The sequence below is a fragment of the Triturus cristatus genome, chromosome 11, assembly GCF_964204655.1.
Source record: "Triturus cristatus chromosome 11, aTriCri1.1, whole genome shotgun sequence".
In the NCBI taxonomy this organism is placed as follows: domain Eukaryota; kingdom Metazoa; phylum Chordata; class Amphibia; order Caudata; family Salamandridae; genus Triturus; species Triturus cristatus.
The window spans coordinates 1,079,560,198-1,079,587,057 of record NC_140594.1 but is presented as its reverse complement, the minus strand read 5'-3'; the positions used below and the strand labels follow the sequence as shown (position 1 = coordinate 1,079,587,057).

Here is a 26,860-nt window from a genome sequence, read left to right as displayed (position 1 = left end):
TCTTACTCCACAGGTGCTTCAGAGAGGCATGGCTGTGTCTTTGTTCGGCCCCTGTATCTAATGGATTTGCATGGAATGTCAGATGTGTAGGTCTGTCCCAGTATTTATACAAAGACCAACTTAAATGCCACTATTTTGTTTTAGTTCTTCTATAGAGCTACTCATCCCAATGCAAGATGTCAGGGCACTTTACATCACACGTACACATTATACATTGACATTAAACCATATGCATGTAAATCAATGTACAGCATATATTGCATAAGAAAGTGAGGGATACAAGGTGTAGGATTCACATGTCCGTCAGAGCTCACTGTGCTATATTCGAAGGATTACAATTTATGAACTGCAAGGAACAACAGGATCGCAGTGTTAAAAGCAGTAACCCACTTACCTAGCTGCATAAAATACAAATCTGTCATCGGCATGTTACATAATGTGCTCAGCACGTGACACATTAACCCTCTCTCTATTCTTCTTTGATTTGAAACTGGTACTAGAGAAACACAGATCTCTCCAGCAAATACGTTAACCTCCTGAGTTATCTTACCATTGTTATCATGCCCTAAGGTTTACTGGACACACTAAGATCTGCAGCAGGTGCCTTAACCCCATAAGATATTTTAAAATGCAGGCTTTGCATCCAATTAAGCAGAACAAAATGAATGCCATGTTTCTCCTTGCTGCCAATTTCTTTGTGGCAACCTTTTTAAAAAATAAATTTATATGTTGAGGCCTAGATTTTGTTTCGGATTCCCTCACTTTGTTGCCACAAACCCAATGTTAAAATCTCATTTGTTAAATCTTGAATAGGCCTGCTTAACATATGTGTAAGGTCTTAAGAACTGATGTCACCTCTTGTGATGTAACTTCCTGTGAGGCCGCGGGTTGTGAATGCCACTTTCTCTGATGCCACCTGCAATGCCATGCATCATGATATCACTTGCATGCTGCCTAACTTGGTTAGTACCGCCCCACCCCCACTTTTTTTTTTAGGGTTTCTGCCCTGACAGAGATTGCCCCTCTCTCTCTCGCTCTGTCTCTCGTTATGACTTGTTCTAAAAACATCTGAGTTATCTATGAGCTTATATATATCTGAGCTTGAGACGCCTCAAACTCAAAACGGTAGACCTCGGCTTTGTTCTGCGTGACACAAGCCAAACACCTGTTTTTCATGCACGCGAGGCGCCTAACGTCCATGTGAATAACTCACAGTGTCTCCCGCAATACATGAAATGCCGGAAGCACAGATCGGCCCCAGTGAGCAGCAGGGGTTGCCTCCTTCCCTTTCCGACTTGTACTGTATGGAATCCATCCATTAACTCGGAGTAATTCCGAGTTACGTTTTAGAGCTGCAAACGCAATAAAGACAGCCGATTGAGATTCAGTCTGCGCCCCTCTTCATGATACAGCCATTGAAAAAATGCGGAGACACGTATGACCGTTTCGCCTGCGAGAGTTCACTAAAGTTTTTTTTCACTGCTAACACTGACTAGGGGATATGTCACCTCTATCCCACAGAGGGGTCTGCTGCTGCTTTAGGACGACATTTTAAACATGTTGTTCCCATTGAAAAAGGTGAGTAAAGCCGCACTTTTAACTCCGCGGCTCTCTGAGGCTGCATTGTGGACTCGCGTCGCTCTCTAGTCTGGAGCCCTGAGGGACAGAGCGCCGAGGTGGCCAGATGGGCAGGACGGCACCAGCCGACTGATGCCGAGGCGGAGAGCGCATAGGTGCGCTCCTCCAGCTGCTGCCGTCTGGGAGCCCCGCACCTTCCTCGCCTCCGGTCCGGGTACCTCGCTCCGCCTCCTCCCTGAGTGTCAGTAAGCCGCCTCCGCCGCCTATGCTGCGCGCCGGGCTGGCTGCAGTACCAGCGGCCGACGCTTGGCGCGTCTGAGCACCATTTTTCACCTCGCTCTGTCGAATGGAAGTTCAAACCTGTATTCGGGGGAAAAACCGGGGGTCTCTCTGCGTGTTGGCGAGCGGTGCATGCGGCGGCCGAAATATCCCGTTTTAGGCCCTTTGCCTGCTCCGTCTCCCCGCAGCGCGCTGACCCGGGACGCACCGGTGGATGGAGGGGGCTCCGGCGGGGAGCTCGTAGGTGTAGCGGATTGCTGGGCTTGGTGGCTGGCTGCTGTCGGAGGCACCGCGTCTGGCCGTGCGGATTTCACCGGCGGGGGAGAGAGCTCGGCACGGATGTTGGCGGGGCGCCTTTTCTACCCCCAGAGGGGATGCGCGGCCATGGATGGATACTTTGGAGATGTCCGGGGGTGACGGTGGTTAGGGATGAGGATGTTGGAAGCAGGTGCGGGGACCCCAGCTGGCGCTGCACGACTGGGGCGGCTGCAGGGGGCTCCTAAAAACTGGTAAATATCTGCAAGCTGCGGGGCTCGGGTTCACAAGGAGATGTGCTAACTGCAACTTTGCTTTCGCTGGATGCGCGCACCATCATTTTCATGGCTTTTAAGTGCGCAGTGAATTCGTGCCTATTCCCTTTTTCTTCATATGTTGTATGTCAAAGTAACTGCGTCTTAACCCCCCCAAAAACGATACAGTGTGTGTGCTTGAAGTTTTAATGGAAATGTATTGTATGGCAACCTTCAGTACCGTTTGCATACGTTTTATTTTTTATGTATTTCTTGGTAAAGGGCACGATAAAAATTTAGCAAAAGCGCCTCGTGTGTGTCGTGACTTGTGAGCTCTCTGGACGTTCCTTTCCGTCAGCCTTGATCTCTAGATAATGAAATCATGACGGCCAGGAAAACTGCGCCCCCGCCACCCCCCTAAGAGGATTGTGCGAATTGGGCGAGTGGTTAAAGCGTTGGCAGTGCCAGGCTTGCCTCGGTGCCCTGTGATCTTGTCAGTGCGCTTGGCTGACGCCCAGCAGAGGTTCAGGGTGGCAGGGGAGGCGCGCTCGGGGCTCTCTAGACTGACGGGCCGGGTTGCATGTAGTGTGTGAGAGAGAGAGGTGCCATTGTTTGCAGAATGGCATACCTTCTCAATCACGTACCGCGCGCAATATCACCACGGAAACTTCTCTGCAGAGGCGCGACTGTGCCACGAGCGGTGCAGCCAGGCTTAATCTGGTCTCTATTTAATAACAGGCACCCCGGTATTCACGTTTTGCAATCTGGGGGCATGAGTGTGACCCCTTCTCGTTCCGTCTTCCACTAGCCATTCCATTGCAACACCGCCCTTACTCACTGACAGAAAATCAATGTTTAACTAATTTAATTAAAATTAATCAGACAGATTACTTAATATTAATCGGTCTGTAACGCTTTGGATTAACTCAGAATATCAGAAAAAGTGCAGCAGCTCCAACCTAGCAGACGATCCGCCCTTTGTCACAAATATGTATCAATCATAATGTAGATGAAACTTGCATCAAAATTAACCGATTATGAGATTTTTACATGCTGTCCAGGGACAGTGCTATGAAATATAAGAGGCGGGCCTTCCAAAAACACAGTTTTTTTTGTGTTTTAGGTTTTGAATATGTCAGAAACGCTGGCATTAAAAATGCATTCATATGACGAGGAAATATATAGCTGCTATAAATATGAATAAGGCGCTCTAGACCATACAGATGTTTTATACACTGGAATCGGCTGAACCGAGGGTTCACAAACGCCAGCTAGTGCGTTATTGTGCGATGGGTGTATCCGGTGGTGCCTCTCTGAAGACTGGAGCCACCTTTTAAAAGATATGTAATGCACCTGTGATAATAGGAAATTGAGGTCACGTCTGCATCACAGAGACGTCCTGGTTGCACACAACCGCGTGCACACGCGCCGAGCCCAGATCTTGCGTTACTACTCTTGCGTGAGGCGTTTCAGAGATTAATTAGTGGCAATGTGGTAATAGCGGCCCCCCCATACCCCCCACCTCACCCTTCAAGAGATTTGCTTGTACCTGCTGGGTTTACAGTCAGCCTGCCACTCTCTGAAAAGGCACATCTAAAAGGAGGGCTTGCTCAGAATGCAAAAACAAAGAAGGAAAAATATAAGCCGTTTGTTTTGTATTGTCGGAATTGCCAAAGCGATGACAGTTTGACTTGTGTGCCTCGTGGGATCAGAGTGAATTGGCAAAAACAGGTTCACCCCTGCAGTAAGGACGGGGCACGCTGGGGTGTTCATTACATGCACGAGGTTCCATCAGATATGCGGCAGGTGCGGCAGGGAGAGAGCCCCCCCCCCCCTCACAATCACAGACACTGAGAGGGGGATGGGCCAATCAGATCTCACGCAGGCTGAAGGTTCGGCATTTCAAGCCGTCTTCTGTAGTGGGCAGAGTCCCTGGCACCAGGATTTGTACTGGCAGGCGCGAGAGTGCTTGTATATAGTTTACACCTTTGAATGTCCGCAGTACCGTGTGCCCAGCAGATGCCCACGACAGCAGACCAGCCAGCCTGTAGCAGGGCATGGCTCCTGAATTCCATGCCAGAAACCGGTCCTAGGAAGCTTGTTTCCGGTCCAGGGAAGACATGGCTTGGCAGTTCGGGCTGGACTGTTCCCATGAGGCACAGGGTCAGGCTGATTTGCATATGGCCATGTCTGAACTGGGGTGGCAGAGTGGGCTAAAGAACGGTGATGGATCAAACCCAGATCTGTTGACTGGGTGTGAGTGTTTGATTGGTTCTAATGCTCCGTCCATCACCACCACCCCCTTTTGTACCGTCCTGAATTCCAAGGGCACGTGTGTGTCTATAGATGTAGTAGGCAGTGCGTAATGCCCCCCCCCCCCCCCCAACCCTCCTCTCCCTGTGTGTGCTCTTTCACCAGGAGTTTGGTTGGGCGGCGTTCTCAGCAATAGATCACTTGCAGTGGATAGAAGTTAGAATGTGTCGGCGCTAGAGTTGCTGGGAAGGCAGTTCTCTCGCCCATACGCCAGTCAGTCACTAACATTTTGTGTTTTCTCTGTTGGAAACGGGTACCCCCAGCAAACAAGACATGTCACAAAGACTACATACACGGGTAATGACATGCATGGCCGCTCTGTTATGGCGTAGTTGTTCTAGAGGAAGGGTGAGTACATGTGTTCAGCTTCTTTGAAGTGACAGGGGACTGCATGTTTGGGGGCATGTCTGACTGCTAAACGTTTTCATATCAAAGTGGTGAACACTGCAAGCAGTCTCATGGAGTGCACCATCTTAGTAAACATTCTCTGGCCGCTTTCACTCCTGCAGAGTGTGCATTGTCTGGTGTTACGACCTCCCAGGACGACCCACACACACACTCTTCACATTTGGGGACTGTGGCAGTCAAACCGTTTCATGTCACCGTATAACAATGAAAAAACACTGCTTGTAGGTTCATGTGCTGCACTATTTTAGGAGTATGGCCACACTTTTCAATACCACCTTAGGCAGAATGTGGAAGGTGACATATACGGGTATTTGCAGAGGAAAAATACCCCCCTAGATAAAGCGATACTTCAAAAAAATCTGCACAGTGTATTTCTCTCTGTTTCTCTCTCACACACACACCCTTTTCTTTACTTCTTTCTCACACGCAATCACTCTCTCACACACACACAAACACACACACACCCCTTGTGTGTGCTGTTTCTGCTTCCCCCTCAAACACGCGCAGAAACAGTATAACTTTTGCACACATGTAAATACATGCATGCTTTGTCTCTCTGTCACATACACACAAACACAGATGTGCACCTCTGTCTCGCTCTCACACACTAACAAAGACACATCACTTCTCTCTTTTGCTCTCTCTCTCTCTTTCCCCACCCATCTGCACAGTGAGACACCTGTGCGCCCGAGCCTGGCCTGCCATTGTTACACCCACCGCATCGTACTGATCACGGATCACAACAGACCCATGTCGCAAGGACAGTATCTGGTCACAAAAACATCTTTCTTCCCCACTGGCTGAACCACTGAGGCAAATCACGTTTATGTGGCTTCTGAGTTTAATTGTTGAACATTAAAGAATGTAACATTTTCGACCGCAATACACAGCAGCCATTTTTGCATTTTTAATCCGACCATTTGGATTTTGAGAGGAGTAAACATCTAAACATGTTTGGCCTTCATCTGCTGAGAGCTAAAGGCGCTTACAGAAGCAGGAAGAGCTCTTCTCATGAACGCGAGACAGACACAGAGAAGTGGGATCTGAAAAATGAATGTTACATCTTCCAGTGTTAAAGTGTGAAACGAGAGCACGAGGGAAACATGTGGAACCAGACCAATCCGACAGACATTTCTAATGTAAACGATAGCTCACACACGCTGTGCTGTTTCAGTGGATAGTAGACACACTGGTGTTGTAACACACAGCACAAATCGTATTGTTTTATAAATAAGTGGTCCTCATTTTATTCGTCATAGAATGATAAAAGAGTGTGTGAAACTCTCTGTGATACAAATTAGTCTTTTTCATATAATACAACGATCTCTGCAACAAGTACGCAGATGCCGGACGTGTCATATCGCTGTTTCAAATATTGGCATATTTTTGACTACATGAAATATGATTGGCTGGGCATACGTCCATATGTTTTCTTCCCAACTCTTCTAAGCATGCGTGTTTACTCTGGTAGATGGCCCAGCGAGTTAAGGGCTCAGTGATGACGTATGCTACCCTCTACCTAGGGGAGAGGAGTTGGCCTTACGGCTAGGGCGCTCGACCTCGGACGGGGGGCACTGGGTTCGAGTCTCGGTAATGACGCTGAACGTCCTGTGATTCTGGGCAAATCACTTAATCTCCCCTGCCTATGTAAACCGCTCTGATACCTGATTGGATTCGGGTCAAGTTCGCTCTATATAAAACTGCAAAAAAAAAAAAAATGTAAATCCTACCAATGCCAACTCGGCCATTTATCTTTCCGAGTTCGATAAATTGGAGGACCATTAGATTGGAGTGTAGGGATACATACTATGTGCAGTGCATAGAAAAGCTATATGGAAGAAAATAACTTTAAAGTAGTAGTATGTGATTTGAGTGGGGTGGGGTGGGGGGGGGGGGTCATCTTGGCTTTCAGTCCTTCCACATTTGATGCATTCCATCGTAGTTGTAAGGTTGTAATATCCACTTTCAAAGTCACACTTTAATGACCATGCGTGGATGAGGGTGTGCACATCAATCTCGAATTTACTGCATTTGACCTATTTCTATTCACTGGATTTGGTTTGTGCAAAAATTGACTTCTGTTGAATGTTAACAGTGTGAAAAACAATAAGTTGTTAACACAGCATTATATGCTCTACTACCTTCCATTTGCAATTCAATCAAAAAGAACACCTGCCAGAATCTCGATTTATCTATAAAATATGGCATTGTCGCATTGGGGATTCCATTAGAATAATATACCCTCCCAGGATTTTCTACTTACCTGTGGGCTCTAGTATTAATGGTCATTCATTTATTTATTTGCATTTGTATAGTTCACAGAGCATAACTCATTTACTTCTAGATTTTTGCAAGAATCAAACTACCTGATGAGGCGGGGCTCTGCGATTTAGAGGAGGTGGGTCTGTAGGTTTCTTTCGAACACCAGGACTTTGTGGGAGTTAAGATGTACTGGGGTAACCTTTTCCACAGGTGAAGGGCTAAGCTAAGAGACAACTTTCACCTGGTATCTTGCTGTCTTGGGGGGTCTTGAGGAGGATGAGGTGTTTGAGCAGATAGGACAACGCATGGAGATTTATTTAGCTCCACAGGTGTGTTTATGTCTTCTACAAGTGTCAGATGTACAGATATCGCTTTCGAACCATTTCAGAACCATACCTTCACTATGCAAGCTCAGTCATAACTGAATGAGGCCTGCAGGTGGAATTGTTGGGTCACACATATTGTTATTTTAAGTAGGGCCCTGCAGAAGGGTTCTTACCATTTTCTGGCCCAAAGGCTCCCCAAAGCCTTACCTGCAGTAACTTGCAATTGCTTGGAGTAAAATGGTGTGAGCAATTTGTGGAAATACGTTTTATGGAATGATATACATGCATGTATATTAGTGCATATTAGTTATGAATATTAATATACATGCTTATTATTGGCAGAGATTGTTTTGAAGAACAAAAACAAGCCTCTCACCTAAAAGAGCCCTGTGACCTTCAACTGGAGTTTCTGAGAGACTGACTACTCTCCTAGTGTGATTATATTCATTATCATTGTTTCAGACGGATATGTTTCTCCTTCAAATAAAATTTTCAAATAGTTTTTTTGTTACTGTTTAGTCTACACTGTTTTTTAATTTTGATCATTCACTTTATAAATTCCTTATTCATGAGTAACCTGTCATGAGTTAGCAAAGTGTGTGTATTTTTTGTAATGGTGATCATTTTTGGGAGAGTAGGATATTTCAAGCTTTTCAGAGCACAATAACATACAGAAGTCACTTTTGTGTTAGCCCAAGTGGTCATTTCCATGACGTGACATTCTTTGATTGAAAGTAAGAAAAAGAAAGATTCAGCATTTTTCTTTCCTTGGTTCAATTGATTTATTACTTGTAATTTAGTATGTGGGTGATTTAAATTATATTACAAACTAAGGTGAAGAAATGATTGGTCAAACTGACTAGGGCATGTGGTATTGTATCAGTCTATGTTGTGGGCTTTCTTATGATGTGATTGTAAAATTATTTCGTACAAGAACAGTTCATTAAAATGATCAAGAAAATTGGAAATTCAATTGACACACCCACTGTCAGCAGATGACGGTCATTTTCCATTCTAAGTAAATTTCTTGTGGTCAAGTACATTAAATACTTGCAAGCAAAAAATATTGATTTGAAGTAGGAAAGGTACATGTGTAAGAAACATTTCCATTAGAACATTTTGTTGGCTTAATTGATAATGGAATAAAGGTGTCATACTTCAAAGCTAAGACATTGATTCTCCTACATACATATTTCAATATTAATGCCAAATTCAATACAATCTTTTAAAATCTTTCCTAGTAAAACCTATACTTCAGTTACTTTTGACAATGGCTGACATTTTTCACACATATGTAAATATTTTAGAAGATATACTTATGATGATAATACTTGACATGAAATTGTGTGGAAATGACAGAGAGTTGATTACACCCACTACTTAATGACACAGAGTAAAATGCACTACTTTATTGCTGAACATTAAATACTTTTAGGAAGACATGAGCATCTTAAAGGAAAATGTTTCAGTTACATTAAATTCATAACAGGTTCTAACAAGGTCAGACCGCTAGTATTCTTTTTACCCAAGAAAGAAAAATCTACTTTGGAGAAACCCTAAAATTAAAAAGAACAAGCTTGAGACTATTGAGCGCATGAGCACAATAAGGATACAAACACTGTCAAAAACAGTAGTCCTAAAAATGTCCTACAAGAACAGCAAGATTTAAAAGTGAAGAGCATAGTCTTCAAACCATCAACTTCATGTCATAGGTCTTTTCATGGTAGGAAGATCAACTACCCTGTCACTAGGGGAAATGCAAATAGATGGCCAAAATTCAGTGGGGACACTTGTACATGTGAATAAAATGGAGAGATCCACAAAACAATATACTCTTGAGAGACATAATCACAAGAGCAGAATCCCAACAGTTCTCTGAAGGTCAAAAAAAATATTTTCCCCTTTGAAATGATGTTCACCATGGAAACACAACAGGTGTACCAACTTCCTATAATTATGGCACAAGAGAGGAAAGACGATGAGCAGAGCATGAGGTGTATGAGTTGTAGATAACTGACATTACAGACTTACATGAACAGGAAAATGGAAAGCAAGTTAATTTAAGCAATGGACAATACTATAACCAAAATAAATGATTATCTACAAGGTTTGCTAGGCAAATAGATGAATGGGGAAGATGTCCCTCCCCTGGCATTTCCTCATCCCACTCAACACCACTTCTCAGTAAGCCCAACCAACCAGTGCGAACTAACACATTTCATAACCCATGTTCAGCTTTGCAGTATAGCATTATATAAAAAATGGTGGTTCCATTCTCTATTTGCCCCCCAATGTACTCCCAACCTTTGCAATATATGTGCAATGAGAATTGTACTGAACATGGCTGTTGCACCTTGCTTCTGGGGAGCGTGTAGGGCTCATTTGGAACCCTACATTACAACTTTGAATGGGGTTGGTATCAATAATCACTCTTGAAATCATAACGAAAGTTGTGGACGTGCAACGTAGACTACCTTGTTGAAAGGCTGAATTAAGGTGATTGTTAGTACTTAGTCATTTGTATTGTATGGGATTCTGACAAGGACTCTAAAGAAGCTGTCAAAATGCACAACATCACTGTTTGCACATTGACTCCTTACGTTAAAGCTAGGGCAGATGTGTATCAGTGCCCACTTATAGTTCCCCAATCACACAGCAATTTATAGCAGCCATTAATTACAGTCTAAAGTCTGGTAAAATTAAAGAGTAAACATTCTATGCTGTGCTTTATATTTGTGTGACTTTCAAATCTTTAATCTATTTATCCCAATTAGTGATATTTACTTTTAGGATACTTATTCTCCAAGCTATGGATATAAATCTAACTTCAACATTAAAGGGTGACAGGTTGCCTCAATAAGATATACTGATTTGGAAAAAGTTATAAAGCACACCAAGACCAGAGACTATTATATAAGCATGGCATGAAATTCAAAATACAAAGTTGATGTTTTAGTTAATAGATTACTCTTCCACCCCATACAATGCATGCAAGTGGAGCAGTTTGAACAATACATACTCCAGCCTCAGTCTTCGTAGGGGCTATTGAGCAGTTAAAAATAGTTAGCGGTCATTAACACGTATTGTTCTTGGAAGAGTATAGGTTTCCAGACAGGTTTTATCATCACTTATTTTAGGATTTCAGACTTGAGACAGAACGGTTTAAAAAAATTGTTAGGAGATTTTGCAAAATGTTAAAGACTGTTCAGCCATGTAATACTTAAAAAAGTTTCTAACACAACATAATGTTTTCAAATTTGAGATTAATGACAATCATTCAGTGAAGGTTCTGGAATTTAAGTGCATGCATATCAATGATCCTTATAACTCTGAACTTATGGTTTAATCAGCTTAAACTAAGGGTTTAAGGAAAATGTAAGTGTATGTAAATTTTCCTTTGCTGGCCTTCTGGTTCCTGTTGCAACAAAAAATAATCCAATAATTCAAGTTGGATTTGCAACCTCAAATTAGATCAATATAATACAAAAATACTACTGTCACATTGGGGCCTGTTCACCAACCTTTCCACTTAACTGTCATTCTATTTTTACATTAAACTTTAAACTCTTTTCACTTCCATGGATATCTCATTCAAAATACATCAATATGCCAATATATTATTGGAAGGAATTCTGTTTTTGTGGTGTTACCCATGATTTATTGATTATTAATATTCTGGATTGTCGGTTTCTTCTGCTGTGTGTTAGGTACAATGTCAAAACTGGTCAGGCCCTAAACCCTTGCAGTCTATTAACCTAGACTTGAGTTAATTGTAGCAGTTGTGAGTCTCTCAAGACTAGATAAGTCTGTGTAGTTTAGGCAATTGATCAATTTCTATGTCTTTCAAACTGTCTGAAAAACATTGATAAACTACACTAAGAGCCGACGGACTGGCCTGTCAGCCATATTTTGTGGGAATTAATATTTTGGTCTTCATTTAAGAACATTGGCCTGGTGGCAGCGTTAATCTAATAGTCACAATCCATATTTAAGCTATGTCGAAATTAACAACAAAGAAGGAAATATATTTTATGACTTTCCTACTTACGGTTAATTATTAATGTAATAATTCCCTCTCAAGAGTGAAATTAAATAAATCCTTCATCTGCTATTGGGAAGAATGTAAAGTCCTGTGTTGGTTTTGGGAAGATCACTGTAATGGGTTATAGAGGGGTTTAGATAACAGAAGAATTATAATTAGACAGCATTGAGAAACCTCTTAATGATGTGATTTTGTTTGGATTTACCAGTAAGACTGAAAATACTTTAACGCCTGGGCATTTCCATAAAAATTAAACCTCATAGGAAATGGGAATTACCTTACCCCACTAAATAGAAAAATAAATGAAGGCAGTAGAAGCTGAAATAATGTAATTCTGAAAATGCTGTCTGTGCCTTCTTGTATCCATTCTCTTTATTACTAAGTTTCTTTAGATAGATGTTTGGGGACTTAGGGAAGGACTACCGTTTCTAAAATATTTAACTTTTGTATGTTTTAATCTTAAATCTAATTGTTTTTCAGCTTGGACAAATCCTCAAATAGCAATCACACATGAACCATTTTAATACAAATGTGGGATTCATTTTTGCACTCAGATCAGTTTCGTTATTGAAAATCACAAATTCAAGTGAAAAAGAGAAGGAACGGATTTTCAAACACATTTAAATTTGAATAATGGGAAAGCAACAGGAAAAAAGCTATAAAGGCCCTTAGGGAAAAGTAATTTCAATTAGATGGATGGCAAGAGTCATACATTAAAATGCGGCCTTTTCCTGAAATGCTGTATCCACTTCTTGGTTACAAAACAAAATGTCTCACGATTGGGAATAATTGAAATTATGGTTAATTTCCTTTCAAATTCTGATTCATGGAGCTAAGATTTGGTGGAGGGGTGGCTAACTCTAAATTCAATTTATAACGGCATGGAATGTGCCAGTGTGCTTTATTCCAGTTGTATAAGTAAAAGATTGAAGATAGTGGCATTGGTTGCTCACAGAAGGAGCAGGAGATGGCTTATTAGAATGCAGTGAACATTCAGTTTCATTCACTAAACACTGAAACACTGGATTTGCCTACTTGACTTCACTAGCAAAACAATTCTATTAATTGAACACATTATTTGTGAAATGTATCCACCATCTACGATTTGGAAGGAGAATGGAAACATGAATTTGTCCAGCTGAAAGTATATCCTTCATGTGGAGAAATCGAAACTGGAGGGTTTAGCCAAGTACTGATTTCACAGGTTTGGGTTCAGCATATTCATGGAAACCTGGGTGTTTTGTAGATTGCACCTAAATATGAAATTCCACAAATAGAGCATCAGTAATTTTAGTGGTTAGCCGAGAACTCATACAACTACTTAATATTTTGGAAAGTGGGTAAATGTCTTGGAGTTTTTTATGTTGGGCTTCTGCGAATAAATCCTGGATGGTGTTATATGAAGGTTTTTTTTAAACGAATATTTAGATTCTGAAAATAAAGGATTATGGGGAAACAAATTAGAATCCTTAAAATAGCAAGTTAATTCTTTAATGTTGTGATGTTTTGTTAGCAGTTTTACTCTAATCAATGCATTTGATTGAGAAGTAAAAAAACTGTCTTTTGACGTAGGTGTGAAGCATGCCTGGTGAGGTCGTTTTGACAACAGGATTTTGTAGACTTTATTTCTGAATCAAGACACATAAGAAATGTGCTTCAAGTAAAGAAATTAAATACTTCCGATGCAGGCTAGGAGCTCAGGGTGGAACTAGGCACATCTAGCGCAATCACAAACTTTAGAGGTCTCGGCTCTTTTTCTTGGGCTCCTAAAATACAACGTAGTCAGGGTAATGTGAAGTATGGAGTTTGGCTTCTGGGCTCTTTGCTCCTCCTTACATGATTTACCATTTCCACACTTAATAAACAAACTGGTTCAATTATGAAAGCCCACTTACCACATCTAAACCAACTTCTCTTTTAATGAAGTCAGAGGAGTGTTTTTTTTTTTTTTAAATGAGAAAAAAAGGCAATTTCAGAACACTATTATATTTGATGATAATTGATTTTCCTGTTCTTTTCTAATCACTGTTTGGCAAGTGGAAAATCAAAGAATGCGGTCTTCTGGGAAGAGTTCTTCTCATAACCTCTTTAATCTTACCTTCTGCATTTATCAAGCTCTGTCCATCCTTTATCTTATACTGTGAGCATGACTTCCTGATTTGTTGTAACAGTTTTTGAATCCTTTGTCTTTGACAATAAGTCCAAAAGATGCTGCACAAGATTTAATTTTCATTTAGATACTTCTGTCCCTCCAGTAACAGTGGTTGGGTATTTTATGTAATTGTGAAATTTTCAGAAATCTCAAGACAACCTCATACGATGAGTTACTTTTAAAAAACCAATCGGATTTATACAGTTCAGCTAGTGTAGGTAAGGTGAAAAGCAGATCTAAGGAGCAAGAGGGTAGGAAGGATTTCAAAGGGGGAAAGTGGTTGGTATTAATTGTTGTTAAAGGAAGACAGTCTGTAGTGAAGTGTTTGAAGCAATCAATGCTTGTGCCGAGGCAGCGTTTAGACAGAACAGCTAACATAAGGGACTAAAGAAAAATCAATAGGACCTACTGCTGAGAAATTATAGCAAAATAATGTTTACAGACTGATGTATGAGAATACATTGCTTCAATCATAGAGATCTAACAACTAATTCAAATTAAATGTTAAGTTTTCACAAGATGGAAAGAGATAAACTTTTTTTAATAAAGCCAACCATGAGATGTTTTTATCCATCACTCCATAGATAACGTAAAAGGTGATTTCCAGGAGCTAAGTATTAATTTCATTTTACATCAATTGCTTCTATCAACCAGTCTTTTTGATAGAAATCTGAAGACTGAAACAAAAAAAGTAACTGTAAATTATTATTTTGAATGCAGTTCAATTTCCTGATTAAGAATCAATTTATTTCTATCACGTATATCCTTCTGGATATCCTCAGCCTCAAGACAAATAATGGTCATATTTGCAAGACTAGATTGCAATGTTCTGTATCTCCGAACAAACCTAACCTTCCTTTAGATTCATGTCATAATATTTAGTGCAAACCAAGCTTTGTGTATCATTATGTTTTGCTGGTGACATAAATTGTGCTTAGATTTAGACCAATTTTAATCACTTCACTAGGGCCCGAATTGCAGGTTTTGTCGAACTGGGTCACATATTTACACACATGGTAAATTCCTCCTACTCTGACTGTTCAACAGGAAAATTAGGCATAACATGCAGAATTCGTTTTTATCACATCAAATTGCATGCTATACCTTTTTTGCTATCAATATCCCGATAAATGTTGACCTACTGAAATATACCAGGAGAAAACTGCAAGAGTGTGATAATTGTCATACAACTCACACATCTGATCCTGTGCAAACTCCTATTTACACAGTGATATGAATTCAGCCCTTGTAATGAAGGTTTAACCCCTTCAGTGCCCATGACGAGCTGGACTCGTCATGGGCTGCGGTGGCGCTGTGCCCATGACGAGTCCAGCTCGTCATGAACTCCGCCCGCTAATGGAAGGCGCGGCACTGGGCGGGGAAAGGGGCGGGCATGCAAGGGGTTAAAGGGGTATTCAATTTTCTCCCAAAAATAGCCAAATCCAGTAACTCAATATCATTTTAGTTTTATCCAGACAGTTCAAATAGTCATTTGACATTAGGTTGTACCATGCATAAGCACAGGCCGTCTTTAACTCAGAAGAGGTGAAATATAGCCTTCAAGCTATTGAAGTGATAGAACATTATGCTGAAAGCAGTTTACAGAACGCAATACATACCTCATATAATTCCACAATTCACACTTAGGAAGCTAGTATATACTTTTTAAACTTCCAAATGGCACAGTCGAGTTCTTCTAGTAAATTTAGTAGCAAAAATACAGTTATCGAGCCATGAACCCCATAAAAGTATTTTACCAGAAAAGTTTATCTCATAATGGCCTCAAATCAAAGCAAAATGCAATGTTCAGATCTTCACCATAAAATTGAAAGCACATTTGATATATTACAGACCATGTGACTTTGACAGATTCTAATAGGCGGGTCTAAGCTGTAGTTCTGTAGTGAATCAAATTATGAAGAATAACAAGCGGAGGCATCTGTATCTATCAGAACCAAATTTGTAGTTGCTGGACTGGAGGGTGAAAGCAATTGGCTTGTTGGGTCTTCTGCAGCCCTCCTTACTGTTTTTCTCTTCGACCAAACCCAGTCTAAGCATTCATAAGAGCATACACAATTATGCACTCACAGTCCACATTGTTATATGCTCACTAATGAAGCCTATTTCTGGATTAGTGCATTAAGTATTATGAGGCTCATGTGAGAGGAATTCCATGCAGGTTGAATTGCATGTACATTTTTTTCTGTTGAATTTAAATTTTACATAGATTGTGACTCATTCCAGTCACTCTACTGAGGTGGGTTTCCATGTTTCTTCAGAAATAGCAACATACAATTTTTTCTCCCAATCTATTTTATTAGTATCCAGCAATTGAGCCATTAAAAATTAGATTGCTCAAATTAGCTTGTAGCAACTTACTTATGTGAATTCTAGGGTGTTCAGGTGCATGCACCATGTTTCTGAAAGCAGAGGATGGAATGCACCTTGATGTATCTCAAACCAAAGGTTGCGCTGAAAGGACGGACTTTTCTCAATCGGCCCAGTTGTAATTGTAATTGAATTTATATAGTGCTTACTACCCCTGATGAGGCATTGATCTGCTTTATACTAGGCAGCATGCTGCTCTGGAATTCAAGCTTAGTGATTAGTCGTGTGTTGTTGGCTATTGTTGGTTATTGATATTAGTCTTGTGCACCTAAGCAAAATATTTCATACATTCACTCCAGTTTCTTTGTGGCAGATGTTTGGTGGGGTTAATAGATTATCTAGAGGAGATTAGGTAGTGTTAGGTTGCACAGGTATCACTTTCCAAAAAGGGAGAGATTGTGAGCTATTAATTGAGTTATGGGCAATTTGCAAAAATACATTAATAGAGATTAAGGCATTTGACACAGAGAGGTTGTACTCAGAGAGAAAAGGCATACAGAAGGTGTAAAGAAAGGAGAGAGCCATTTGAAAGGAATAAGGAGAGGTGACCATCAGAAGTTTTAAGTAAAGATCAGTTTTTCATGCCAGAATTTAGGAATCTAAAGAGCCTTTTATGAGATAGCAATCAATTTAAGGATGCAAGACTGTAGAAAGAAACCTTTGCATCTGAAGATAGTGCTATATTAGGTCCTTTGATAGGCACTACAGTGCCGCAAACAGTCTGGCCATTGCTAGGTTACAGCTATACTGCCACTTCAGCAAGGAGAGTTGATCAACTCAGGGGTTGGAAGTGTAAAGTATTGGCTGGAAGCAAACATTGAAAGGAGATTTTGCAAATGGTGGGACTGGAGATTCGGTTCTGCATAGGGAGATGTGGGTAGATTTTAATAATATTTTGGCATGGATGATGAAGATTAACTTTGGTACAAGAGTTAAACAAAGGACTTGTATCTTTTAGTCTGGTGATTCTGATTGCATGATGGTGAAATTGGGTGAAGAGCAGAGTAGATTACAACATTGTAACTAAGACTCCCAGTTTTATGGTATTTTTTTTTTTTAAATTTCTGTCATCCTACAGTCTTCATCCTTATTTAATATCTGTTAAATGAAAATGAAGTCACACCAATATATTTTCTCATTTGTTTAATTGATAAATGAATGCTAACATTAGGACATTGCCCGTTTTTTGTGCTGTAAGCATATATATTACCCTGTAATAGGGTTGTTTTATCACAAGTAAATGCAGTGGTATTAAAACCCATGTTTCATAGGGAACGTTGAAATTTTGAATTTCTTTTACTGTTACCTGTGAAATATGGACTTCAAAATCGTATTGCTAAGCCCATCAATCTGCAGAGATTTACCTTTGTCAAGCATACTGGGTATGTGCACCAGTGGGCCTAATTAGGCACACTGTTATCTAAATTATGTGGCAAGGAAGGCAAATAATGCAGCACATTATCTGCCAGTATTATTTTCATCTTTTGAGCTAAAAAAAACAACATTTTCGGTGAAATATGGTAATCATGCGGATTGAGTAGTAAAGTGGCCTAAATATTCTAATTGCAAACAGTGCCCATTGTTAACTGCACTTTGAACATGTGAAATGTAATATGTTCTAATATTTCAACTTCAGGGTTCCTTTATGGCAATATTGGACCATACTACACAGCATACCAGTCTGTATACTATCCTATGTAACTTCCAAGCTTTTTATCTTCACATTCTTTGTCCTGACAGTCCCACATGACAGCACAGAGAGTCTCTGCAATAGAGACATACTTCTTTCTGTATTTAAAAAACAAATACAGACAAGGAACCTGATAGCTTTCCGTCTGTGTTTATATCTAAAAGTCAATAAAAGCAGAAAACTAGGAACTTTAATTTTAATGGAAAATCTGAAAATGCTAGAAAACACTTTCATTATGTAGCTAAATAAAATAGTGTAGATTGTGACGCTTGCTATTAGATATCAAATAAGTATGGAAAAAATTCTTATTGGCTGAGCAGGCACAATTGTGTATTATGTGAATTACTTGAGAGAGTGCATTATATATGCTCTAAAATATATTTGTAGGGAATAAGAATGCCTTCAACATCATACAATACAGTTTAAGCACCTGTTTTCTTTCTGATGTTTTTCAATAAATTTTGGAATCCCGTGATACAATTGGAAGTTTAGTACTATTATTTAAACTGCATAGTTAAGGAACTAGAGCATGATAAAACATTACAACTTTTTAGCCTTTGGAAATATATAGCTGTCCATTTGTACAAATCTATCACCCAAATATTGGACAGAATCAAGAGAAACTGTACTTGATAAAAAACATAGTTCAATACGCAAGCAAATGGCCATATGATGACTGCTCACCATCTTATTCAATGGACCCTTTCCACGTGCATATATGGCCATTTACAAAATGTTACTTCCTGCAGTATCCACAAAGGCATTTGGCTGGGATGTACTTTGGCTTCATAAGATTTAAGGACTAATTCACAAAAAAGTAGTACATCAGTACATACATATTTTTGTCTATGTGCGGTTGCAAATTTACTGTGTTTTGGAATAAACAAGCATTCCATGTCCTTGCTATATTCCCGCACTAAAGTGTTTGTGATGTGTTTTCCTTCCAACCTTGGAAGGGGAGTTACTTTGGTCCTTTTCTGGAGTAAACCTCCTTCCATTTCCAGGGTGGAAAGTGTTCTAAGATGAGTTTGGCAATGCCCACAAATGTATGATTTTGGACCTTCCCAAACCTCTTATGCTAAAACACTTTGAAACGCTCACCTCCTAACCCTTTCTCCGTACTCTTGCAGAGAATCTACACTTGAAAATGCAGTTATACCTGCTAGAAATCACTTTATGGTTACCGGACAGGAGTAGAAAATGTAAATTCGGTCATAAACATATGTTTAGGATCAAATTTATCTTTGTAAATCAGGCCATTTATTATTTAAGTTATTGACTTGGAAAACATTCAGTGTGGGCCACATTTCTATGCCAACATTTTTTAAATCTAGGACACCCACAACTACATTGCCTGATCATAGTGTGGGTGGTATACAGTGTGCAAACAACTTGGAACTGAAGAGAGTGGTGAAAAAAATAGAGGCAAGTGGTGAAGCTTAAAGCAAAATTTCCAAAAAACACACAAGCACAGTGTCAGAACTTAATATTCCTATACAGCATATAGATTTACTTTGGGCGGTTTAGTCATTATAGCAGTGGTTAAAAGAATGGAAACAGCAATACAAAATGGAAGGATATTCTAGCAATTTTTTTAATACTAATTTTGGTGAAGGCCCTGGATTGTAAGTTGCATAGGGTCATATGGTTATAGAATAAAAAGAATGTCAATAATGTAAAAAAAAATCTTCTCTACTGTTGGATTTTATTATAGTTGAGTTGTGACGTCAAAATGCCTGCTTCCAGGAGATAGTCTTCTTCTGGCAGATCATCAACTGCCATTAATACGATTACGCGCAAACTAGTGTTGCAGCTACTCATCATGTGCAATTACTATCCTGAGTATCCACAATCGTTTGCTCCTTAGGGTTTTGGTGGGATGGCTTGCTGGTTTTACTGCTGCAATATAAGAAAACTGTGATCTATCTGCATGTTCAGAATTGTATTTTAAAGCACTTGATGGGAGTTCGTTGCGTTAAGGTGTTTTAGCCCAAAAGTTAAAATTAAATGTGACTATTTTTTGTCACGCTCTACCTAAGTGGAGCCACTTATTGTCTGCATTATCTGCAGCGGGTGAATCTGTTTGATCAGAAGGAGCTGTAGACCTAAGTTTTCAAATTAGATTTGTGTGGATAGTATTTGTTTGACCATATATTACAAGGAATAAAATAATCCTCCTTACAGAAAAATTACATTGCAAGTCGTTTTGGAATTATGTGACCTTAGAAGGACCTTTAACTGTCCCTGGTTATGGAATTCTTTGGTGACTTCCAATATCAATATAATGTATAATAGGAAGCGTGCACATTTGAGCCTACCAAAGAGCAAGTATAAAACATGATCCCTAAACACCAGAGGGCTTTGTTACTTAATACACATACCTAAGTGGAGCAGAAACACATGTTAACACTGTTCATTAACTGTAAAGACAATTATGAACCCTCTCACTGAGCTCCTTTTTTGCTATCTGGTGCGTTGGGACTTTTCTGCATTTCTGGAGGGTATTTGAACTGCTTTTTATAGTACAAAATAGCAACAACCTGACAAAGTAAATGCAAATATAAAAATAGAAGTAATTGTTCTTGGAAGTTGATACAAAAAAAATGATACCTCAATTGGATTCTAGTACAGGAAAAATGAGTAAAAATTGGGATTGCATCAGGGCCATAATACTGGCACACACCTTTGTTGTTTGATGTTGGTCTCATTCTCCGCTACACACGGATTATTTAAACATCCCATGTGTGTGTGTGTGTGTGTAGTAATTTTTAATTTGTAGGTTCCTGAATATTGACATTTCTTTAAAAAAACAACAGTTCCCTAGTGCCTAAAATTCATTTGTGAATGAAATTTATCAATATTGCAATATAATCTTTCATCACTAGTCACAGAATAGAGCATATTACTGATTGAAAATGGCATCAGTGTTACATGTATTAACAAAGCTAGAACTCTAATGTTTGAAAACAATTTAGCAGAGAATAAAATGCAATGGAGAATGCCACCAGGCACCATTGTAAAATGTCCAACAATTTCCTTAACAAGGTAAATACAGAAATCTCCACACAAATCTATCAAGTTATTATTATTACAGGAGGGAATAGGGCTGACCTGTTAGCAAACATGAAATGTCTTCACCTGCCTCTGTGTTTGATAACCGATCTTGTTTTCCATAATTGTCATTTTATCAGGTTATGCAACATAATGTGTCTGGTTTCTTCATAGAAAACTGACACTGAATTATGTGGCCTGCTAATACAATTTAATTCACCTTTTACAAAGTCTAAATAACAATTCCTCAAAAAATCACTTTGAGGATCTTTTAAAATGTAAAGGAATTATTTCCCTAGTACCATTTGAAAAATGACTGAAAATAAATTATACATGACATGGTAAATTAATATGAAAGTACCTGGTTTGACAGTTCCATAGTATTTTAGTGCACCAGGAACCTAAATGTGCAATATGGACAAAGTTTAAAGAGAATGGCAGACGGCACAGGCAGCATTCAGCAGATTCTGCTGATTGTTTTGTAATAAGGATATGAGGTAAAATCCCTGAGTCACAGTGGTAGGTCTTCAAAGTAATGTTATGAAAGTATAATACACGAGGGCCTTTAGTCCCTCTATACACACCTGTCTCTTATTTCCCTACTACAGGTGACTTGTGACATCTCTTGTGAATTATTACAGTTTAGTTCTGATGTCATGATACATTTCTGTGAAAGGCAGCAGCCTTAGTGAACTGCTGGTTATAGAGCCTAAATAAATATGCAGTTTAAACAGTGACTAGAAACACTGGCCTTTACTGCTTCTGCTCTTCTTGTAGATTAACAGTAATCAGCAGAAAAGGAAGACATTTAGGGCAACTTGTTTATTTTTTGCGTACATCTAATAATTATCGGAAAGACGGAATCTCTCTTTCTCCACACTCTGAGCTACAGTATGTTTTTTAGACTAATTTGTATTAAACTGTTCATAATATATATTGCAACAAATATCTAACAGCTTTTCTGTGTGTTCAGTTTTGTGAGTCTATTTTTATTTTTCATGTCTGCAAACCTCTATCACTTTCACAGGAAAGAGCATACCAAGAACTTAATTGGTTTATGGGAAGGGTTAAAGAATAAAGTACCCCTGAAACACATGATAAGGATATTGCAAGTCACCTCAGAGCTCCATGACATTAAAAAGGAACTAAGGCTTTGGTCTCGGTCCTCTATATGGTCCAGAACTCCTTGATGGCCTGCAGAATCCTTATAATGTAAATCAGGGTGTACTTGAGCCTATAAATCAAGGTTAAGAGTTGTGAACAGCCCTGTAACGGAGACTGGGGTTTTACAGCTGAAAAAAGTGTTTTCCAGTCTACAGAATTTCAAAATGACTTACAGGACAGTTGCATAGGCTACAGAGCATCCAGGCAGCAAGTTCTTTATCAATCAGAGTTTCTTGATTAACATTTTAGAAGGCTGTTGGAAAAGTACACCATAGATACAGATATTTTAGATTGTTGTGATTTGATGAACCGCAGTGGATACTTTTAAAGAGAGGACACTATCCAGCTAAATCTATTCAGGATTTGTTGCCTAAAGATTAATGCATATCAAGTTCTGGCTGATTCGTTCCAAGACCAATTGGAAACAGCTGTAGATGGCCGGCTGAGACACTTGTCTCCTGCATATGGTAAATGAGATTTAAGTATCAGTGTCTCACATGCAAACATAGTCATTGTAGCTAATTGAACTGGGAGGTTGTGAGAGATAATCCCTGCGGAATGGTATATATGGGTGTGATTGGACTAGCCTAGTGTTCACATATCTAATGTAGTTCATTTCTGTCAGGTAAAAGTGCTCCAAGCATCAGCTCCAGGAGGAGTTATTCAATAAATGCAGAAAACAGGATAAAAATGAGTCTGTGGCCTCAGTGCACAAAAGTATAGTTCATATGGGTGGAGCTGCTCGTGCAATTCCCTTGTCTTGAGCACCAACCTCAAAAAGGAATAGACAGTGAAAGCAATCTCCTTTGCACCCATAGATTGTAAAATGTGCAAATCTTCTGTGCAACATTGTAAGGAGTGCTTGATTGGAAAGGAACCATGGATCTGTGAGCAGAGTAAAAGGTGTAAAAGAACATTACATGTTAGGTGCTTTAAATTGACACCTGATCATATGGGCAGGGCACAAGGTTACGTGACGAGGCGAAGGTGACCAGTCTGTAAAATATACTAAGGCAAAACCTGAGCAAAATGACCTGCTGATAGTGCTGTGCGTTGTATGATAAAAATGATTGCATGCACCTGGGGGGTCAAAATGCGAATAACAAATGACGAAGGGAAGTGCAGACAGTATCCCTCAGTGTCTATATGGTATTGCGGACAAGGATCGCAAAGCCTCTTCAAATAGGTCCTACCTACCCACGGCCACTAATACCCCTCAGCCAGGGAATATCTAGGGACATGAAAGGGACAGGCAATTCTAAATTAGCAGTCTATTCAGTGAGAGTGTCTCATTAACCCAAACCCTCGCTACAGTTATAATAGGCGAGTCCTTAAAATCCCCTCAAGGTTCCGCAAGTTCTAACTCCCTGTGTGTGATAAAAAGAAGTAATAGGCAGTGGTAAACCCAATAGGTGGTGTTTACATTGATTTTCAGTGGTCTTTAGTGGCGATAACACCTGAGAGACTCACACCCCTGCCCTGCAGATAGCCAGCCCAACACATGTAGCACGATAAATGGCCAACATATGAGTGAGTGTTCTTTGTTCAGCTCGGCACATTAGAACTAAGTCCCTCTCCAGATGATTCATGTAGAGGGAGAATAAGAATGGTGCAAGGACCCATCCTTGTCTAACCCCCATGTAAACCCTCAACATTTCAGCACACTCTCCTCCCAGCCCAAACCTAACAACAGCACTGGAGTTGTGATGCCTTTCCCTAATGGTGTTGATGACTGCTCTTTCAATGCCCAGGCCTTCCATGATACCCCAATATTTTGAACGGGATACACATTTGAGGGTACTGGGCAAATCCATGAAGCACCGGTTAAGGGTGCCACACTTGGCAATTGTAAATTTACCCCGGAAGAGGAAATACACTGGTTTTCTCTTCCCATCCCTCTCCTGAACCCGTACTGAATATCCAATAAAAAGCCGCTCTCCCCAGCCCAGACCTCTAAATGGGATAGCAGGATGCCGCCCATCAACTTCACAGTAGAGTCCACGAGGGATAGTGGGCGATAACAAACCAGGTCCTCTCGATTGCCCTTCTTAAATATTGCGACGATGACTAGGTTGACCAAGAGGAAATCTTAGTGGAGCAGCTAGCTGCTCTATCGACATTGGTAACAAAAGGGGCACATAGACCAGATTGATCTTAAATTGGTCCAGAAGGACCCCATACGGATCAGGGGCGTCACAACCTGGGATGGCTTTAATGGCCGTAGTCACCTCTTTGAGTGAGGGGCAGTACTTAGGAAAGAAACACCCCTCTACTATGGCAATGGAGATGTCAATGATGCTTGGTTCATCACTACTACCAGAATAGACCTCCACATAAAAGGTGGGCCATTTATGTCAGAGTTGATCAACATAGCATCATTGTCTTTATTTATTTATTTTTGAAGCTTGTAAAGCACCTGAATCACCCCCTAAAGCGTAACTCCGCGCTGCGGGAGTGCTTAGAGAGGCGGGGAAGAAAATCAGAAAAGTGAGGTTTTCAAGAGCTTACGGAATCAGAGATAATCAACACAATTCCGGAGGGGGCTGGGAAGAGAATTCCACAAGGAAGGTGCCAGATAGTAAAAAGATTTCCCCCTGATGCAGGATTTCTTTATGCGGGGCACCAAAAGGAGTGATTTAGAACTAGATCTTAGAGTTCTAGAAGGGAGATAGCGTATGAGTCTATTTGCTAGATAGCCTGGGCCATTACCATGAATTGTCTTATGCACTATGGAGCAGATCTTGTATTGAATTCACTTGCAGATGGGTAGCCAGTGCAAACTTTGGAGAAGAGGCAAAGAGGGGGTCCTAGCAGGAGAGTTGGAGACTAAGAGTGCTGCAGTGGTTTGGACCACCTGAAGTCTGTTCAGAGAAGACTCATTGGCTGAAACCAGTAGGCCATTACAGTAGTCTAAACAACTAATTACCAGTGCTTGAAGGAGAGTTTTCCAGACAGTCATGGGGAGGAGAGGGAAAACCCTTCTCAGGAGGCTTAAGGCGTGGAAGCAAAAGCCCACCATGGTTATAACTTGATCCTTCATCGTTAATTTCTGGTCTATACGAACTCCTATGTTTTTTGCCACTGTTTTTGGGACGGTGGCATCACCCAAATCGGCAGGCTACCAATCAGGTGACCAGAGTAGGGGTGCTTCTCCAAACAGCATAATCTCTGTTTAGTTGGAGAAAATGGTTCCGCATCCGGGCTGATATAACTGTCATGCCTTCACTAAAGGTTGATTGGGTGTTGGGAGAATTTTTGAGAAAAGCTTTGTTAATGATAGACAAGAACGCCTTCTGGTCATTCATGAGCGATGCTTCCTAAAGCACATCCCATGCTTTTGGTCTAAGAGTAGCTTTCCTTGAAATGATCGCCCTTTTATATAGCTTCCTACAGCAACCAACCTCGCCAGCAGACATGGGCTGGGTATGAATTGAGACCATCAAATCTTTATGGGACTTTGAACATGCTGTGCCATACCAACCCCTTGCCCTGCCAGAGCCTGCACGGGGCACCCTATGTAATGCACACAACACTGCTTCAGAGAGATTGGTGAAGATGTCTTTGACACTAGACAGATCTTGAAAAGAGCACAATTGCCCTAAACCAGCTCAGATGTAAGAGTTTTGGCATTAAAAACTCCCATTTAATTCAAGTGCCCTTTCTTTTGTTATCAGTAATGCCAGTGACTCTCCTAGAGGTACCCGCCAATGACTGCCAGATACTGATGTAAATCACAAGACTATGAGGCAGATGGTCGCTCATGGCAGGATTATATACCAGCCATATCAGTTAGGGTAGAAGAAAGTAGAATAACATCAATTCCAAAGTCCGGCCACAAAGGTTGGGGGAAAAAAACCTTCATATAGCTGTATTAATTCACAAGACACAGATAAGATGTCATCATCAAATGGTTGATGTTGCTACCAAATACATCATGAGAAAAATGAAGAGAAGGATTCCCTTTGCAATCAATTATGCCACAAGCCTCTTTGAGATCAGAGGGGCAAAGATGAGCATTGAAGTTGCCTCCTCAGACCACACCCAACTTCTTGCCTGCTCTGGAGTTAAGTTAGTCCAGATCATGGTCCAATTTCAACATGATGGTGCCTCTATCTGCTGTTGGGATATTATTGCTAAAGTTCACAGTGCCTTGTCATGAGCCTGTGGCAAATTCAAGTCCCAGGATCTGGAAGAATGGATTATCTGCGGCATAATAGAACATTTTTGCATTGACCTTGGTTGAAATTTAAGTCACAAAGCCACCTTTAGGGTACCCAGAAGAAGATGGAATGGCTGGTAGATGGAGTGTTCTAAACGCATTAATGTGGCCGGGCAAAACCATTGATGTTTCCTCCAAGCATAGGATTGAGTGGGAGCTCATGGGGGCAAGCTGCATATTCTTGTGGAATTATGTGCAAACTACTGGTGTTGCAGGGATTCTGTGTAAACAGAACTATGCCTGGGATCATAGAACATCAGTATGTTGGAACTCACCATACCACATCAGTACCTATGAACCCCAATCCTGACAAGCTCTTAGTGCCTTACCTGCCCTCCTAACCATCTCAGATTTACGGGTAAGCTGGCACCCCAGTACATAACACTCTAGTCCCCTCATGGAACCGTGGAAACAGATCATCACCTTTTAGTTTTCTCACTCATGCATGTCCATAATAAACAAAACAAAGACATGGGAAC

At 40.4% G+C, this 26,860-nt stretch overlaps 1 protein-coding gene across 3 annotated transcripts in view; it reads left to right on the top strand.

The window, feature by feature from the left end:
• The first annotated feature begins 1,921 nt into the window (after nucleotides 1-1,921).
• NLGN1 (neuroligin 1) overlaps nucleotides 1,922-26,860 on the top strand; it is a 792,339-nt gene continuing 767,400 nt past the window's right edge. For all 3 annotated transcript variants that reach the window (XM_085635421.1, XM_085635420.1, XM_085635419.1), the window contains exon 1: nucleotides 1,922-2,366. The gene's annotated coding sequence lies outside the window, so the exon portion shown is untranslated. The remainder of the gene's footprint in view (nucleotides 2,367-26,860) is intronic.